Source organism: Vicugna pacos, chromosome 11 (genome assembly GCF_048564905.1).
Source record: "Vicugna pacos chromosome 11, VicPac4, whole genome shotgun sequence".
NCBI lineage: Eukaryota > Metazoa > Chordata > Mammalia > Artiodactyla > Camelidae > Vicugna > Vicugna pacos.
The window spans coordinates 58,282,288-58,301,119 of record NC_132997.1 but is presented as its reverse complement, the minus strand read 5'-3'; the positions used below and the strand labels follow the sequence as shown (position 1 = coordinate 58,301,119).

The 18,832-nt window shown below is 35.2% G+C and overlaps 1 long non-coding RNA gene across 7 annotated transcripts in view; it reads right to left on the bottom strand.

The window, feature by feature from the left end:
* Positions 1-18,832, bottom strand: part of LOC107034014 (uncharacterized) — a 152,441-nt gene that overhangs the window by 42,877 nt on the left and 90,732 nt on the right. Inside the window, exon 5 of one of the 7 annotated variants that reach the window (XR_012077440.1) lies at positions 3,380-3,490. The exons of the other annotated variants lie outside the window; for them this stretch is intronic. This is a non-coding gene — a long non-coding RNA (uncharacterized lncRNA). The remainder of the gene's footprint in view (positions 1-3,379; positions 3,491-18,832) is intronic. 7 annotated transcript variants of the gene reach the window in all.

Below are 18,832 nucleotides of genomic sequence, written 5' to 3'. Positions count from 1 at the left end.
TATAAGGAGCTCATACAAATCAACAGCAAAAAAAGCCAAATAATCTCATTAAAAATCAGGCAAAGGACCTGAGTAGACATTTTTCCAAAGAAAACATACAAAGGCCAACAGGTACAAGGGAAGGCACTCAGCATCACTCATTATCAGGGGGATGTAAATCAAACCCACAGTGAGGCATCTCCTCACTCACACCTGTTAGAATGCCTGTTATCACAAAGACAAGATATAACGAGTGCTGAGGAAAATGTGGAGAAAAGGGAACTCTTTTGTCATGTTGGGCAAGGTACATTGGTACAACCACTATGGAAAACAGTATGGAGAGTCCCCCCTCAAAATGAAAATAGAATTACCATATGATCTTACTTCTGGGCATATATCTAAAGGACAAGACATCACTATCTCAGAGAGATACTTGAACTCTCTTGCTCACTCATTGCACCATTAATCACAATAGCCAATAAATGAAAATAAAAGAAGTGTTCCTGCAAGGGATAAATGGCTAAAGAAAATGTTTATATATTTATATATATATACACACACACACACACACACATATATATATATACATGTAACATATACCTATATTTAATAGAATACTTATTTTTAATACTTTACCTATTTACATATGTATAAATACACACATGTAAAATATACCTATATTTAATAGAATACACATTTTATATATTATAATTTCACCTATATATAATATATATACATATATATAATCCAGCCATCAAAAATAAATCTTGTCACTTACAACAACATGGATGGACCTTGAGTGCATTATGTTAAGTGAGATGTCAGACAGAAAAGGGCAAATACTATATGATCTCACTTACATATGGAATCTAAAGAGCAGAACTCAGAGAGAATAGATTTTTTGTTTCTAGAGGCTGGTGGGTGGGGGAAATGGGAAGATGTTAGCCAATGGTACAAACTTTCAGCTAAAAGATGAATAAATTCTGGGGGTCAAATGTACAGTACTATGACTATAGTTAACGATACTGTGTTGTATATTTAATTGCTAAGAAAGTAGATTTTAAATGTTCTCACCATAACAAAAATTGGTAATCATGTGAGGTGATGGTGATGTGTATTAACTAACTTTATTGTGGTAATCGTTTTGCAATGTATATCAAATTATCACGTTGTACACTTTAAACTTACACAATGGTATATGTCAATTATATCTCAAGAAGGAAAAAATTTTAATTCAGTGAAGACCTCAAATACTTCAAAAAGGAAGATTAATGAAGAGCTGTTAAGGACATGATGAAATATTCAACATCGTTAGTCATCAGGAAACTTCAAATTAAAACTTCAATGAGATACCATTTCACACTCACCAAAACAGCTGAAATTAAAATGACTGGCGTAGCAAAAGTTAAAAATGTGGAGAAGCAGGAATTTTCATATGTGACTGGCAAGAGAATAGAATGGTAAATGTCTTTGGAAAAAGATTAGGTACTTTCTTATAAACATCCCCTTACCCTATGGCCCAGCAATTCCACTCCTAGCTAATCACCATAGAGAAATGAAAATACATGTTCCCTTGGCTCCCACAGTAAAATGCATCATCAAAAATGGTATTAGTGAAACCCGCCTTTGGTGTGCCTGAGATTGAAACACGTTTTAAAACACTGCCTTTTCAAAATAAACTTTAACTTCAGATAAGTATTAAATAATTTCTTGTGTATTGGGAGATTATTTCTGACTGAGTCATCAAAGTTTTAAAAGACTGAATTTTTTCCAAGTAATTTTTCATGGCTTTCATTCCATTTAACCAACATCATTTAAAGTCTCCTACATAAAATCTATTGTATCAGAGTTATAGTGATACAAGTGATAATTTTTTTTTATCAGCCTTCACTGCACCCATAACATACTTGGGCAGGTGAATGCATAAATATCTCATCTAAAGTAGACAATGATAAATGCTATGATGGAACTAGAACAAATTTGCTATACTATAGCTGTGGAAACAAGATTAATTTGAGAATATAGGGAAATTTCTCTTAGACAGTATGGAGTTTGAATTGAACTTTGACAGGCAGATATGGAGATGAAAATAAAAGGCAATCACTCAAAACTTACTCCAGTGCTGTCTTAATTTCTTAAAGCTTTGAGCCTAATTATTTAGTAAATATTGAATGAATTCACTGAATCGATATTAAATCAGCAAATATTTACTAAGTACCTAGTATGTCAAGTCTGACAACTGGCATACTAGGTACTTAGTAAGTACTGACACACTTTTTCCTGTTACCACTACAACAACCCTAGTCCAAGACACCAATGGGCTCCTACCTGGACTGAACGACTTTCTAAGTGACTTCCCCTTCTTTGAACTTCCTCTGACACATTCTCTTCCCAGCAGAATGATCTTTTAAAAACCTACTAGGAACACATCATAAGACTTTAAGATGATACTTGCTCTTGGAGTGTTCTTTCCCTGCTTTTGTATGACTGTGTCCTTCTAAATACTTTGAATCTTACCTAGTGTTCACATCCTCAGTGCATCCTCCCCCTGACAGCTCTATCTGATTTGGTCTTCCCAACTCAAAACATATCTTTACCATAGCACCATTTCCATTTTTAATTTGTACTTAAATACTGATCTATTTCTATATTTTAGGTCTCCTCAGCAAGACTGTTGGCTCCTCAAGGGCAGCGACTTTGCTTTTTCCGCCACCCAGTGTATACCTAGCATCTAGCTATGGAGTCAATACACGGCAGACACTGACTAAGTATGTGTGTAATGCTGTATTGTGGGCAAAATCAGACATGATCCCTGACTTCATGGAATTAACAGCCTAGTGAGAGAGGCAGATATTAATCAAATAATCATAGAAGTAAATGGAAAATTATAAATTGATAAGTGCTTGAAATAGAGCACATGATTTTATAAGAACATATTATAGAAGGATGAGATCTCCCTAGAAGAATTCAGGAAAGACTTTCCTAGGGAGGGTACAGTGAGATCTGACAGTTAAGAGTTACTAGGAGAGAAGTGGTAAGAAACACCTTTCAGTAAGTGAGAATGCCTTGTGAAAAAGCTTTGCTGTGAGATTGAATATTATGGGTTGGAGCAATAGCTCTGAACTGGGGGACATATGGCAAGGTCTGGAGATACTGGACTGTCATAACTGAGGAAGGATGTACTACTGGCATCTAGTGCATAGAGTTCAGAGACGCTGCTAAATAATCTATAAAGAACTCTCCACCGTAAAGAGTTACCCAACCAAAATGTCAATGGTGCCAAAGCTGAGAAACCCTGGGTTAGAGTATTCCTTCTCCAACAGTCTCCATAAGAGATGTATTTTACAACATAATCCAGTAAACAAACACATAAAGAGCATGTACATAAGATGATATTTACCCTTTTGCTTGTGATGTTCATTCTTCTCTATTCTGTTCTGTTCTGTTTTATATTTTTCAATGCTGGTCTCAATTCACTAAATTTGTTTCATGATACATGTTCAATCTCAGCCTGCATGAGAAAAGTCCTATGTTGAAGGACCTGAAAGAGGGTGACCAGCTGGGACTCAGGAACAAAGGGGAAGACTGGGAAGTGGCAGAAATGGTGAGGTAGGCAGGGCTAAGGCTCTTCATGGGCTCACAGGCCATGTTAAAGATTTTTGTCTTTATTCTAAGAGTAACAGGAAGACACTGAAAGATTATGAGCAGAGGGATGACATAATTAGATTTTTATTATAGTATACAGCAGGACTGTCCAACAGTAATAGAATGCATGCCACACGTCTAATATTAAATTTTCTAGTATCCTCATCTTTTTAAAAAAGTGAAAAGAAGTGGGTAAAATTAATTTTAATCCTATGTTTTATTTAACCCAATAGATCATTTCAACCTGCAATCACGATGTATATCACGTGGTACTTGTATCATGCAGTTAACAGTCTCTTAGTTATTGAGTGTTCATGTTTATCAGTATGAAGGCATTAGTCTTTTCTCATCACCTTCCCCAAGCTTCCTTGGCAGGCAGTTTTTTCCTCTATGTATGTATATTTGTGAGCATGTGTTCTGTACTTAAAAATCTATCCATATTCTACCCATCAAATACAAAAAGGTACTGCATTTCTTTTCTTTGTGACCCGTGTTAAAATCAGAGGTGAACTTCTGTCATGCAGATTTCCTGGTCGCTTTGGGCTCTGCCTCCAGGGCTGCAGTGCACCTAGCAGTCATCCTCCCTCCAGGAGAAGGAGCATTAAGAGTCTTGAATGGTCTTATGATCCTTCCTTTTGTTACATTTTAAAGCATAAGTTCTTACCAGAAACTTTTCAAATGCAGTAGGAAACATCTTTTTAAAATGCTTGTTACAGAAATTATAGATTTCTTATATAAATGTAGATATTACATAAAGAAAAACGGGATGACACAATATAAATTGTTCTGAACCCTTCTTTTTGCGCTTAATAGCTATCATCATCTTTCTCCATTAATAAGAGATTCTTTGGCATCTGCTTGAATCAGAGTTGAAAATTCCTCATCCTTGGAATTTCAGATGGCTTAAGAGGTTTTTTTTTTTTTCTTCTATAAATAATGCTACAATAAACATTTATGTTAGTGTTTCTGCACTTGTTTTGTATTTTTTTTTTTTGCAGAGAAAAGAATTTCCATGTTAAAGGTCATGCAAATCAAGGGTCTTAATTTAGCCAAACTGCTATGAGAGAGGTTATGCCCATTTCTACTTCTCCCAGCAGTTTAAAGCACTAGAGTGCCAAAACCACACCTCTGTCCAGTCAGACTCTTTGCCTCTGCCAATGTGACAGATGGGAAAACGTCATCTTACCTTTATATTAATTTGCATTTATTTTATTACTAGCGAGTCTAGATGAACTTTTTTCCCATGTGTGTGTTGGTAATCTGTATTTCCATTCTTTTATTTCTGCATCATTTATGGATATCCTTAGTCCAGTTTTCTCAGAAAGGTCATCTTTTTGCCATCCATTCATAGCTGCTCTTAATATAAGAATATTAACTCTTAATAACAGATATCTTAAATATACTCCAGTTGGTCATGAAGTAGGGGAAAGGGGGGTCTTTTGTAATATTGTGGCTTAACTTTTTATGTCCTCAAGTCTATCAATCTTTTTATGTAGGTTCTGAATTGACATCACTGAGCAAGTCATTCTTCATCATAGTTTATAAAAACATCAGTTTTCTGTTATAAATTTTCTATTATATTTTATGGTTTTATTTTTAATACTTACATATTTAATCTACATAGGCTTAAGTCTGGTATAAAGTCAGAATGCTTTTCTACATGGTTAGCCAATTAGGACAACAAAAGTATAATTAGTTATTTGTTCAGTGACCTGATTTTCCAACTTGATTATATAACAATATTCTACTCAATGAAATAACAAAGGATTGAATAAAAGGAGAAGATACCTTAACACAGAGCTAAAAATAGTAGAAAGATCTCTAAATCCGGTACCTATGGCTAGTTTTTCTAAAACTTTGTGTTAGGCAATGTATATGCAATTGCCAAGTCTAGATTAAATATGAAATTAAACCATAAAATAAATTACTAAAGTTATTTCTTATCTTTCATTTATAATTTCTAGTTCCCTCAGCTTTCTTGAAACAAATTTTATGAAGCAGAGGAAATTGATTGGAAAGAAAATTTGCCAGTGTTAAGCTCGAGCAGGTAATTATGTTTCTAACTTTAATGGTATTTTATTAATTTCCTTGAAATATTAGTCAAGAAAAGTCAAACATCAAAATTCTTCTCTTGATAAAGAAGTTCTCATTGTTGCTCTTAATAAGTACACAAATTTGAATTAATGGAAACATTTTTAACTTTTTATGGAAATTAAAACATAAACAGAGGTACAAAGAGTAATATAATAAACCTGCTACACCTATCATCCTGCTTCAGCAATTTTTTTAAACTCTTGTGTTTACTTTAAAGATGAAACCATCATCACCTTAAAATAATGTAGAACATTTTCTTAAAACCTTCAAATATTCATCATTGTTCACAGGTTCTTAATTATCTTCTTTTCCTGTTTTTAAGTTTCCTACTTGATCTGCGATTCAAATAAGGTGCATACATTGCAGTTCTTTGATGTATGTCTCGTCTATTTATGGATTCTCCTTCAATACCCTGGGTTTTTATCTTTGCATTTTTGTTGTTGTTATGAAAGAAACTGGCTCTTTTGCCATATAGGATTCCCCTACAGTCTGAATTTTGTTGATTGCATCGCTATGATGAGAAGCGGAAGACTCAGATTTAAATTTTTGTATGTGGCAAGATTATTTTATAGTTATATGGTTTTGTCTTTTTCCATGGGGAGATGCATGCTGTCCTCTCTTTTTTAAAATATTAATAGCCACTGATTATCATTACCAATTCAATACTGGTAATATTCTAACCCTGCTATTTCTTCTTCATTTATTATCTAGAACACATAAATAAAGAGAAACTTGGTTTCATTAACTATTTGGGTACTTTAAGGTACAGCTTATACAGGAAAGTTAGAGTAAATAGTTGTATCTTTCTCTTGCTTTACTAGTATTTAAAGTAATGAGCTAATTTCTAACATCCAGAAATCACAATTAATTCTGATTTTTGAATATTTAACATTTTAAACATTTCCATTCCAACTGATTGTCCCATCTTTGTCCAGTGGGCGCTAATTCAGGTTAAGGACCAAGTCCTTTTGAGTAGAGCCTGTTTGGGAGGTTCTTTTTTATCAGGTACAGGATGTGCCAATTTCCCTTGTACATTTCCTAAACCAGGTCCAAAACTCAGTCATTTCCCTAAAATTCCGGTTCCTTTAGGTGGAAAATGATATTTCAAGATTCCAGTCTGGTCAACTGAGTTGACCATTGTTTCTTGGCTTTTTCAGATAACCAATTTAGATCTCTAGGAAATATCTATTTTATTAGTCTTGGTTCAGCTCCTTTGATGACCTTTACCATATATTAAAATATACAGTTATAATAATTAAAACAGTATGGTACCAGCACAGAGTGGATGGCATAAGGGGACATAATAGAAAGTCTAAAAATAGATCCATGTGTTGTAAGAATTTAATATAGATAGTTTCAAACTTTCATGCAACACGTTTTTCTGTACTTTGTGCACTGACATCCCTAAGGTACTCTGCATGAGCCAAATTGGGTTTTTATATATATGCTAATTACCAAACATTTTGATCTAGAGAATATCCCTAGCTCATATTGCACACATTGTCATCATGTTTGCTTGTGGAATTTTGGATGTTTAGAATGCTTTTTTAAATTGTCCTTAGGCGACTGTAATGGCGTGAAAATAGAAACCTGGAGGTGCTGATGTTAGTGAAATTAGTCATAATATATTTAAGATTTAATTGTAAATGATCAGATAAGCCAGAAGTGTCACATCTTTATTCTCTACGGCATGTTTATTGGGCTTAAGCTCATCAGTTGTCTGTTTGGTTGTTGAGTTAGTATAGGAAGTTAGATTTAATATAAGGGTCCTTGTAAGTAAAAGAGGGAAGCAGGAGAGGCAGTATTAGAGTGATATAGCATGAAAAAGACTCAGATGGTCATTGCTGGCTTTGAAGACAGAAGGGGCCACGAGCCAAGGAATGTGAGCAGCCTCTAAAACCTGGAAAAGGAGGGCAAAGGGAACAGCCCTGCCCACCCCTTGATTATAGCCCAGTGAGACAGCATCAGATTTCTAACCTGCAGAACTGATATTTAATAAATGTGAGTTGTTTTAAGCCAATAACTTTGTGGTAATTTGTTATATCAGCCATGGAAAACTCACACACCATGGAGGTCTTTTAAAGCATTCCACAAGTAATACATTTGGAACATTGTATTAAATTATGCTTTGAATTTGAGTTGAGTTATTCATTTATTAACAGTGGCCCCCAAAATCCAGACAAGAAGTGAAGTTGACACGGGCAAAACTGTAATTTTATCCTCAAAACCTTCCTATTTAATAACTATCAATAGAGGGCCTACTACATGAAGTGTATGCACTTTAGGTGTATACACACACACACAGTCACAAAACTAAGTTTTCATAGTTTCCCAGTATTCTCTCCTGCACTCCACTCACTGGATTTTATGCTCTGGGCCTGTCTTCAGCTGCTTGTTGGCACCAAATTTACATTTCTTACGTTTCATTCATCATCCACTCACTCAGGAAAATGTTTGCTGAATACCTTCAATGTTTTAAGAATGTGCTTCTCATTCCAGAGATTCAGGTATGTCCCCCTATATCTTGCCTTACTCACTTCGTTATGCGATGAGATTATGAGATCTACTGCCTTAGTTGCTGACATTTACAGAACTGCATTGTATTTCTTGGATACGTTTTTAGCGAGGAAAACATTTACAAAACACTCGACAGCCAATTGGACAACACTGAAGTGTTCCAGCAAAGTACTGATGTGGTCAAAACATCACGACTGCCGTGTTGAGGAAGGATGAAAGACCAGACTGAAAGCAGGAGACCAGTCAAAAGGCTGTAGGAGACATCTAGTGAGAGACGCCTAGGATGGTGGCAGCAGGGTTGAAGAGAAGTGTGTGAATTCTAGGGAAATTTAGAAGTTAAAACTAACAGCAGTTGGTTGTGGGTTGGAGAGGGCAAGGAAAGGGGCGAGGGTGACTATAGGCAACTGTGTGGATAGTAGTGACAGGTACAGAGCTGGGGAACGTGAGAGGGGAAAAGATCTTCGTGGAGAAAGACGGTGAACTGAGATGGAGAAGAGGTTACCTGTCTAACGGGAATGGAGGGGTGATCCCTAATCAACAGTGATGTCATAACTGGCACTAGTGTCTGAAAGAGCGTCTATCCCTGGGGTTTAGAAATAATTCTGTGGTCTTTGTTGTCTAACTCAAAGGAATTATAAACAATAGGCATTTTAAACCAGGATGGAGAATTTAAGACTAACCTGAAGAAAAGATCAGAGCAGGTAGGGAGTTCCTTTTGGAGGAAAAGGTGATTTGGGGAGTTTTTCATATCATACTCTGGACTCAGAGACCCACCCCAGGCGCCTGTGGGATAACCCTAGTGTACACTTACCCCTACATATGGGCCATAATGTATCCCTGGGAAAAGCAGTCACCTGAATTGTCTTTAATGAGCCACATGATTCAGACAAATGCAGACGGTTTTCTCTGAGCTATTCTGACTGCCTGCCTTCTCAGTGCATTAGTGACTGAAATCTCTTGTTCGGCTAGGGTTGTACGCACACTGCTGAGAAGCAACCACTGAAGCCTACCCTGGAACCTGTAAGAATGAGGGCTGCTCAGGCAGCACAGGAGAATTACAGACAGTGGCATTCTGGGAAAAAGTAAAATTATGAATATTCTTTTGGTCACGCTGATTCATATCCTGAGATAGACTCATCTCAGATTGATCAATGAGGACTTCATCATGAAAAAGTATGGTTTTTGAGCCTGTATTTGAAGATTCCTAAAAAGACCTAACACAGGGCTACTGGGTTTTCCCAAACATAAGCCATTCTGGAGAAACTGCAAAGGGAATAGAACTATTGATCTGAGGAAATAAATAACATAAAAATGGTGAGAAATCCCGGAAAGAATCAAGGCTGTTGTGAATTGGTCTGAGAGGAGTTGGGAATTCTCTTAGGGCCATGGCAGCCTGACAGCAGCAAGGAAGTACAGATTGGGACAGATAATTTTAAAGTTCTGCTTTTATCTCACCCTTCACTGCCTTGAGATAATCACTGCCAGCTCCTCTGCATCAGAAATCAGGAGTAACTACCAAGATCCAGACCCCTGGGTGTGAGTATTCTCAGAGCAGCATTTTGAGGCTGAGAAGCTGATGTAGGCATCAGCTGACCAGTCACCCTTGGATATTCACTGATCCCCTCTTCTCCACCAAATACCCAGGGCTTGAAATTTGCAACGCAAAGGGATTGCCATCTCATAGCACTGCTCCCACCTAAGAGTTTAGAAGTGAATGCCAACACAGAGCTGTTGCCCAGTGGGATGGAGCAGATTGGATTGATGTGAGGGATTCAGTGGTGCTAGGGCTTTAGGACTTATTCCTTGTATTCCTCCCTCTTGACTGTTGCCTGACGTTCAGTCCTTTCCTCCCATATAGTAGAGTTTTCAAACTGTGGGTGGTGTTGACCCATTCGAGATGATTAAATCAATATAGTGACTAATGACTTGCATTCTTCAATAACATGAAATTAACCAGAAGTTATCAGAGTGCACTGCTCATCATGAAGTAAATATCATCTTGTAATACATAGGAAATATCTTTACTAATATCATTTTGTAAATATATATCAAATGAGTCATGAGGTAACATATATTTTTTACTGCAGAATAAAGTCAAAAAAGTTTCAAAGCCCCTAAATGGCTGTTATACTCAGGAAAACACTACTTCATAGACAGCTGAGGGAATGCAAACTATAAAATAAAGGTAGTAAGTTGAACAACAGTAACTGTATGGAGAAGAACTGTTAGCATAAATAATGTAAATAATCATAATGAATATTCTCAAATAGAGAATGGAGAGTATTGGTTTGTTTAGTAGTACAAAGAAGAAAACGGAACAAGGTGAAACATGAACAAATACCAGTTTGTAGAACATGTGAGCTGAAATACCAGATTGAGGAATGTTCCCAAAGGCAGCAGGAAACAATAATTATGGGACATATAAAGAAAGTAAGACTTGTGGAGATTAGAAATAGAAGCAAAAATATATGGATAATGGAAGCAGTGGATGGATATGTTTGAAAATACAGATGAAGAAGTGCATGATAAAATAAGGAAAATAAATTTGCCCAATTTAAAGAAGGATGAAAACTGAAAAGAAGTCTTTATGGAGCACAAAATAATACATAAAATCCGATAACTCACTTTATTTTAGCAAAATTTATTAGCATACAAAAAATTCTAAAAGCTTCCAAAATGAAAGAGCAAATAAATGTAAAAGAAACAAGAATCACTCTAAAAAGAAAGAAGCACGAAGATAATATAGTATTACTTCTAAGCTATGGAAGGAAAATGTCTGATTGTAAAATTCTGTATTTGCCAATATGTCATTTAAATCTGATGGGGATAAAATCCTTGCACGTATCAGACCTCATGAGGTTTGCCAGACAAAGTCCAACTTCAAACCCCTCTAAGGGAAAATACTCAAACAAGAATAGAGCTAAACCCAGGAGGATAATGAAAGATACTGGGAAGTAAATGTAGTCAAGCCACTGTTTAAAATACATTGCTATCTTAAAAAAGTAAGGACAACATAAATAAAAATACATCTAAAACAAGCTGGAACTAAAATTTCAGAAAAATCAACATGAGAGGAAACAATGCACGAGAGAATATTCATCTTTTGAAGGGAAGATGTAAATGTTCAAGAAATCAATATTAAATGAATAGTTTTTTTAGAAAACTACAGCTGACCAAAAATAACCACAGTGGAGACAAAGAGTCTAAATAGATCATTTTCCACTGAAGTAATAAAAACAGTAGTTAATGAGATCCAAAAGCACTAGGCCCAGAAGATTTCACAAGAGAAATTCTACCAGTTCTACTTTTATGAAACAATTATAACATGATCCCAAAACCTGACAAAGATCGCTGTATAAAAATACAGACTGACCTCATTTATAAATAATGCTGCAGAATTTTAACATAAATTATATATTAGCACTCATTAGAATGCAGCAACACATTGAAGCATGATTAATATGACTAAGTAGGGTTAACTCAAGGAATACATGTGTGTTTTAACATTAGGAAACAGTCACTATAATTTATTATTATAATCAAGTAAAGAAGAAAAGTCATATCATCATCTCCATAGTCATTGAAAAGGCACTTGACAAAATTCAATATCCATTCATTTGAAAATCACCCAATAAAACAGGCATTAATGGAGATGTTCTTAACATGGTTTTATCTACCTACTTATCTACCTACATATCCGTTCATCCAAAAGCTGGTTTTCTTACTTAACAGGGAAACACTAGAGGCTGTCCTACAAAAGTCAGTAGAAGAAAAGCCTAGTCACTTTTTCTCCTGTTGTTAAAAATTATATCAGTTACTCATCACTGCAATCAGACAACAGTAAAGTATGTTACAACAAGGTATCACCTCACACCAGTCAGGATCGCCATCATTGAAAAGCCCACAAATGATAAATGCTAGAGAGGGTGTGGAGAAGAGGGAAGAACCCTGCTACACTTTTTGGTGGGATGCAGTTTGGTGCAGCCATTATGGAAAACACTACAGAAGTTCCTCAAAAAAGTAAAAATTGACTTACCATATGATCCAGCAATCACACTCCTGGGTATATATCTGGGGGGAACTAATTCAAAAAGATACATGCACCCCAAATGTTCATAGCAGCACTATATACAGTAGTCAAGACATGGAAGCAACCTAAATGTCCATTGACAGATGACTGGATAAAGAAGCTGTGGTATATTTATACAATGGAATACTACTCAGCCATAAAAAATAAAATAATGCCATTTGCAACAACATGGATGGACCCAGAGATCGTCATTCTATATGAAGTAAGCCAGAAAGAGAAAGAAAAATAACATGTATCATCGCTCATATGTGGAATCATAAATTTAAAAAAAAAGGACACTAATGAACTCATCTAAAAAACAGAAATAAACTCGCAGACATAGTAAACAATCTTATGGTTACTGGGGGAAAGGGAGTGGGGAGGAATAAATGTGGGAGTTTGAGATTTGGCAAATGTTCACCACTATATATAAAAATAGATTTAAAAAACAAATTTCTTCTGTTTAGCACAAGGACCTATATATCTTGTGATAACCTTTAACAAAAAAAAGAGTATGAAAACAAATATATGTACATATATGCATGACTGGGACATTGTGCTGTACACCAGAAATTGACATACTGTAACTGACTATACCTCAAGGAAAAAAAAGTAAAGTATGTGCAATGGACTGAATGTTTGTGTCTCCCCAAAATTCAGATGTTGAAACTCTAATCTTCAGTGTGATGATATTTGAAAATGGAGCCTTGGGAGGTAATTAAATTATGAGGTAATTAAATCCCTCTACAATGGGAATAGCACTCTTTTAAGAAGAGACAAGAGAGCTTGCCTCTCCTTTCTCCCTCTACTGTGCTAGGATATAATTGGAAAGAGAGCCTTCAGCAGGAACCAAATTGGCTTGCACCTTGATCTTAGATTTCCCAGCTTCCAGAACGGTAATAAGAGTCTATTGTTAAGCCACCCAGTGTACTGTATGTATCTTGTTACAACAATGTGAACTGACTAAAACAGTATTATTGTATGCTTTTATTGAACAAAGTGGGTAGATACATAATGTTTTAAGTAGTTTAACTACAAGGGAATGGAGGGAACAGGATGGAGGGATAGAGATAAAAGAATGAGACGCGTAAATATAAACAAGCGATCTGTGACATGGGAACAAATGCAATTCAATAGAGAAAGGGTACTCTTTTCAACAAATGGTGCTAGAATAATTGGATGCCCATATGCAAAAAGGTGAATCAGAACACAGACCGTACACCCTTTCACATAAGTTAACTAAACATCGTTTTACCGTATGGTCAATCCATTACTCTGTGTGTGTATCTCACATTGTCTTTAGGCTTTCTCCTATCAGTGGACCAACAGACACTCAGCCTCCGTGACTTGGTCGTTGTAAATAATGTTGCAGTGAATATGAGGGTGCAGATGCCTCTTTGGGATAGTGATTTTTTTCCTTCAAGTATTTACCCAGAAACAGAATTGCTGCATCATATGGTATTTCTTCATGTCAAATTTCTATTAATTATTTAATAAAATCAAATGAAAGAATGTATGTGTATATCCAGCTAGTGGCATTAACATACATAGAGACATTGCTCCAAGTGACTTTAAAACACAGTAATTTGACTTCATAGTTCTAGTGAATAAGTTATAAGGATTAAAAACCCCTCCCCCAAAAGTATGCTGTTTTGGTAACAATATGGCTATTTGTTCTTCTAATATAGTTGTGTGTGTAAAGTGGGTGCAGCGAATAGTCATTATTTGATAGACTATTTCTATCAGTCCCAGGGTAATTGGTAACTGGGAGTGTCATAGTGGGACAGAGAACATACAGATGTAACATTAAAAAGATTTAGTAAAAAACACGAACAAAACAAAAAATTCTTTGGTTCTGAATTAGAATACTGAGAATTAATTACATTTTACCAGCTTTATCTATGGAATATATTTTAAAATAATAATCAACCAGTAGTAATTGATGTGCACCCTGGGCACTCAGATTATGGCCCTGAAATAGCACTTTACTCTAAAAAAAGAAGCAAGTCTCCTTAGAGAAATGACACACTGAAATTTAAAGCAAGAAATGTACATGTTAAGTGTGACTATCATAATAAAATGAAGGAAGCTATCAAAAACTACTCTACCTGTGACAACATGATTTAGGAGCCAAATTTAAGAGTCTAAGAAAGGAACATTTTCAGCATCAATAATGAAAATAATTTCAATGGGTAGAAACACATCAAATTATTTAAATTCATGAGTTCATGATGACTTAAAAAAAAAAAAGAAAAAGGACTGGGAAAAAAGAAAATGATTTATGTTTGGCAAGATATGGTTAATTTTGTGTGTCAATTTGAATAGGCCATAGGGTGCCCAGATGTTTGGTCAAACATTATTCTGAATTTGTCTGTGAAGGTGTTTTGGGATGAGATTAACATTTGGATTGGCAGATGATGGAAATAAGACTGTCCTTCCTAATGTGGGTGACGTTTATGCAATTAGTTGAGGGCTTGAATAGAACAAAAAGACTGACCTTTCCATGAATAAAAATAAACTTCACCTGCCTGATGGCTGACCTGGGACATCTGTCTTCTCCTGCCCTTGGACCTTCAGCTCTCCTGATTTTCAGGCTTTTAGACTCTCACTGGAACTACACCATGGGCTCCCCTGGGTCTCCAGCTTGTTGTATGAAGATCTTGGGACCTAGCTTCCATAATCATGTGAGCTAATTCCTTAAAATAAATCTCTTATACACATGGATACACTCTATTGATTCTGTTTTTCTGAAGAACTGACACCAGATAATCACCTCATTATTTCTGAAAACTTGCAAGTGAAAAGACTAAAACATTTATCCTGTCTTTCTATATAAATAGTATCACTGTGTAAACAACTAGTAGATGAGAAGTTTGTTTCATGTTACAGAACTCCATCTAAAAAAGAAGAAAGTACTGATAGAATTAAATATCATTTTGCAACCTCCAAATGACTTAATGGGTCTAGGAATTCATCAGCAGAGACAGAAAGAGGAGAATCATGTAGTATATGCCTCTTGATTGAAGAACAAAATACTATCTTTGAAGAAGTCTTATAAAGACCCTATATCCAAATATCAATGGATGGGGAATACATTGATCAGAGGAACACATTAAATGGCATTACAGGGATAGAATCTGTAAAATGCCAACTATGAGAAATGAGAACATCTGTAGGACAACCAATATAGCTTTATCAACAAAAGAAAAAAAGTTGCAAAAAACAAAAACATCTATGAATCAAAGAAATGGAGAGATATCCCACACTCTTGAGTTGGAAGAATTAATATTGTTAAAATAACCATATCACCCAAAGCAATCTACAGATTTAATGTGATCCCTATCAAATTACCCAGGACGTCTTTCACAGAACTAGAACAAATAATCCTACGATTTATATGGAACCACAAAAGAGCTAGAATTGACAAAACAATACTGAAGAAAAAGAATGAAGCTGGAGGAATAACCCTTTCAGACTTCAAATAATACTACAGAGCTACAGTAATCCAAATGCCAGTGTGTGGTATTGGCACAACAAGTCATATGGATCAATGGAACAGAATAGAGACCCCAGAAATAAACCCACACACCTATGGTCAATTAATCTTTGGCAAAGGAGGCAAGAATATACAATGGAGAAAAAATAGTCTCTTTAGCAAGTGGTGTTGGGAAAGCTGGACAGCCACATGGAAATCAATGAAGTTAGAACACTCCCTTATACCATACACAAAAATAAACTCCAAATTGTTTAAAGACTTAAATATAAGACATGACACCATAAAACTCTAGAAGAGAACATAGGCAAAATGCTCTCTGACATAAATTGTAGCCATGTTTCCTTAGGTCAGTCTCCCAAGGCAAAAGAAATAAAAGCAAAAATAAACAAAAGGGATCTAATCAAACTTGTAAGCTTTTGCACAGCAAAGGAAATCATAAACAAAATGAAAAAACAACTTATGGGATGGGAGAAAATATTTGCAAATGATGTGACTGACAAGTGCAAAATATACAAACAGCTCATAAAACTTAATAACAAAAAAACAAACAGCCTAATCCAAAAATGGGCAGAGACCTAGACATTTCTCCAAAGACATACAGATGCTCAACAGGCACGTGAAATGATGCTCAACATGGCTAATAGAGAAATGCAAATCAAAACTACAATGAGGTTATCACCTCACACTGGTCAGAAAGGCCATCATTAGAAAGTCTAAAAATAACAAATGCTGGAGAGAGTGTCAGAGCAAAGGGAAACCTACACTGTTGGTGGGAATGTAAATTGGTGTAGCCACTATGGAGAACAATATGGAGGTTCCTTAAAAAACTAAAAATAGACTTACCATATGATCCAGCAACCCCATTCCTGGGCACATATCTGGAAGATGCTCTAATTTAAAAAGATACATGCCACCCCAAAGTTCACAGCAGCACTATTTACATTAACCAAGACATGAAACAACCTAAGTATCCATCAACAGATGAATGGCTAGAGAAGATTTGGTGTACACACACACACACACACACACACACAATGGAATACTACTCGGCCATAAAGAAAAATGAAATAATGTCACTTACAGCAACATGGATGGATCTAGAGACAATCACACTAAGTGAAGAAAGTCAGAAAGAAAAATACCAAATCACTTATAGTGGAATCTAAATTATGATACAAATGAACTTATTTACAAAACAGAAACAGACTCAGAGACATAGAAAACAAATGTATGGTTACCAAAGGGAAAAGGGGGTGGGGTAGGGATAAATTAAGATTTTGGGATTAGCAGACACAAACTATTATATTTAAATTAAATTAAATTAAAACAGCAAGGTCCTACTGTACAGCTCAGGGAACTATATTTAATATCCTGTAATGAACCATAATGGGAAAGAATATGAAAAACAATATATATGTACAACTGAATCACTTTGCTGTATACTGGAAACTAACACAACATTGTAAATCAGCTATACTTCAATTTTAAAAATTAAATTAAAAACCTATGAAAAGACAGCCTATAGATTAAAAATATTTTTAAGTAAAACATTGCGAAAGGTAGAACTTATTTGGGTTCTAGTTTAAAACAGAGAACTCTGACAATAAATGATGACCTGCAAGTTTAAAGTCTTTTTATTTGCTGATATAATAATTGTGCTTATTTTTGAGATTATCTTTTAGAAATACTTAGCAAGAGTTTATGGATAAAATAATTTAATATTTGGGATTTTACTTCAAAATAATGCAAGGAGAGGAAAAACTGAGTGGGGGTGGTATAGATGTGAAACCATGAGCCATTAGCAGATAATTGTAAGGTTGGTGGTGAGTCCAGGGTACTTCATAAATTTTTTTGTGTGCTTTTACTATGTTTTAAAATTTCCATAATCACACATTTTAATTTATACTACTAACGCATGGTAAAGAATAAGTGTTCTCTGAGCTATTTTTAAAAATAAACCAGTAACATTTGTCCAGTGATTTTTTTAAAATGTACTTATAAAACTGAAAGAGAATAGTGGGAAAAAACAGGGATAGAAGCCAAACTTCTTTGATTTGTAGATTTAATGCTGGAACGATAAAAATATTTTACATGATTATAAAATAAAATTCAATCAAAAAGAAATCATTAAAAATCTAAAATTGAAACAAATGAAGCTAACTCAGTCTCCAGTTGGTGGCATAATCATGCAGAGAAGAGCTATTCCAAATAACTTCAAGACGCAGTAATTTCATTTTACATTCTCAGTGGGAAATAATCTAAGAATAAACCACTTTGATAATCATATTTTTGGTGGTAGTAATGGTATTATCATTCTAAAACTGGTGTATTTGTAATCTGGGATAGATCAAATGAGTATTTTTTTTTTGTCACTGAGAACTGGATTTTCAGCAAGGAGAAAATAGAGATCCTGATGTAAATTTAATGAGGATAAGTAAATAGTAATTCTGAATTTGACTTGGAAGTAACAGTACAAACACATAATGTATTTTATCTTCTAAAAATATATATCTTTCTCTGCTCTAGCCATGAAAAGTTCTAGAAACAATGACCAAAATCAACAATATATTAGATTCCTACTGCTGCTGTAACAAATTACCACAAATTTAGTAACTTAAAATAGCACAGATTTATTCTCACAGTTCTAGAGGTCAGAAGTTCAAAATCAGTTTAACTGAGCTAAATTCAAAGTGTCAGTGGTTCTGGTTCCTTCTGGGGGCTCTAGGAGAGGAACCATTTCCTTGTTTTTCTCAATTTCTAGAGGCTGCCTTCATAGTTAAGTTTCTGGTTCCTTTTTTTTTCCCCCCACATTATTCGAACTTTTAGCTTTCATGATCACAATTCCTACTACTGATCCTGATCCTTTTGCCTCCTCTTATAAAGATCCTTGTGATTACATTGGATCAAGCTACATAATTCAGGACAATTTCATCATCTCAAGATCCTTAATCACATCTGCAAAGTTCCTTTTACTACGTAAGAGGATATATTTGCAGGTGCTGGAAATTAGGGTATGACTACGTTTGATGGGC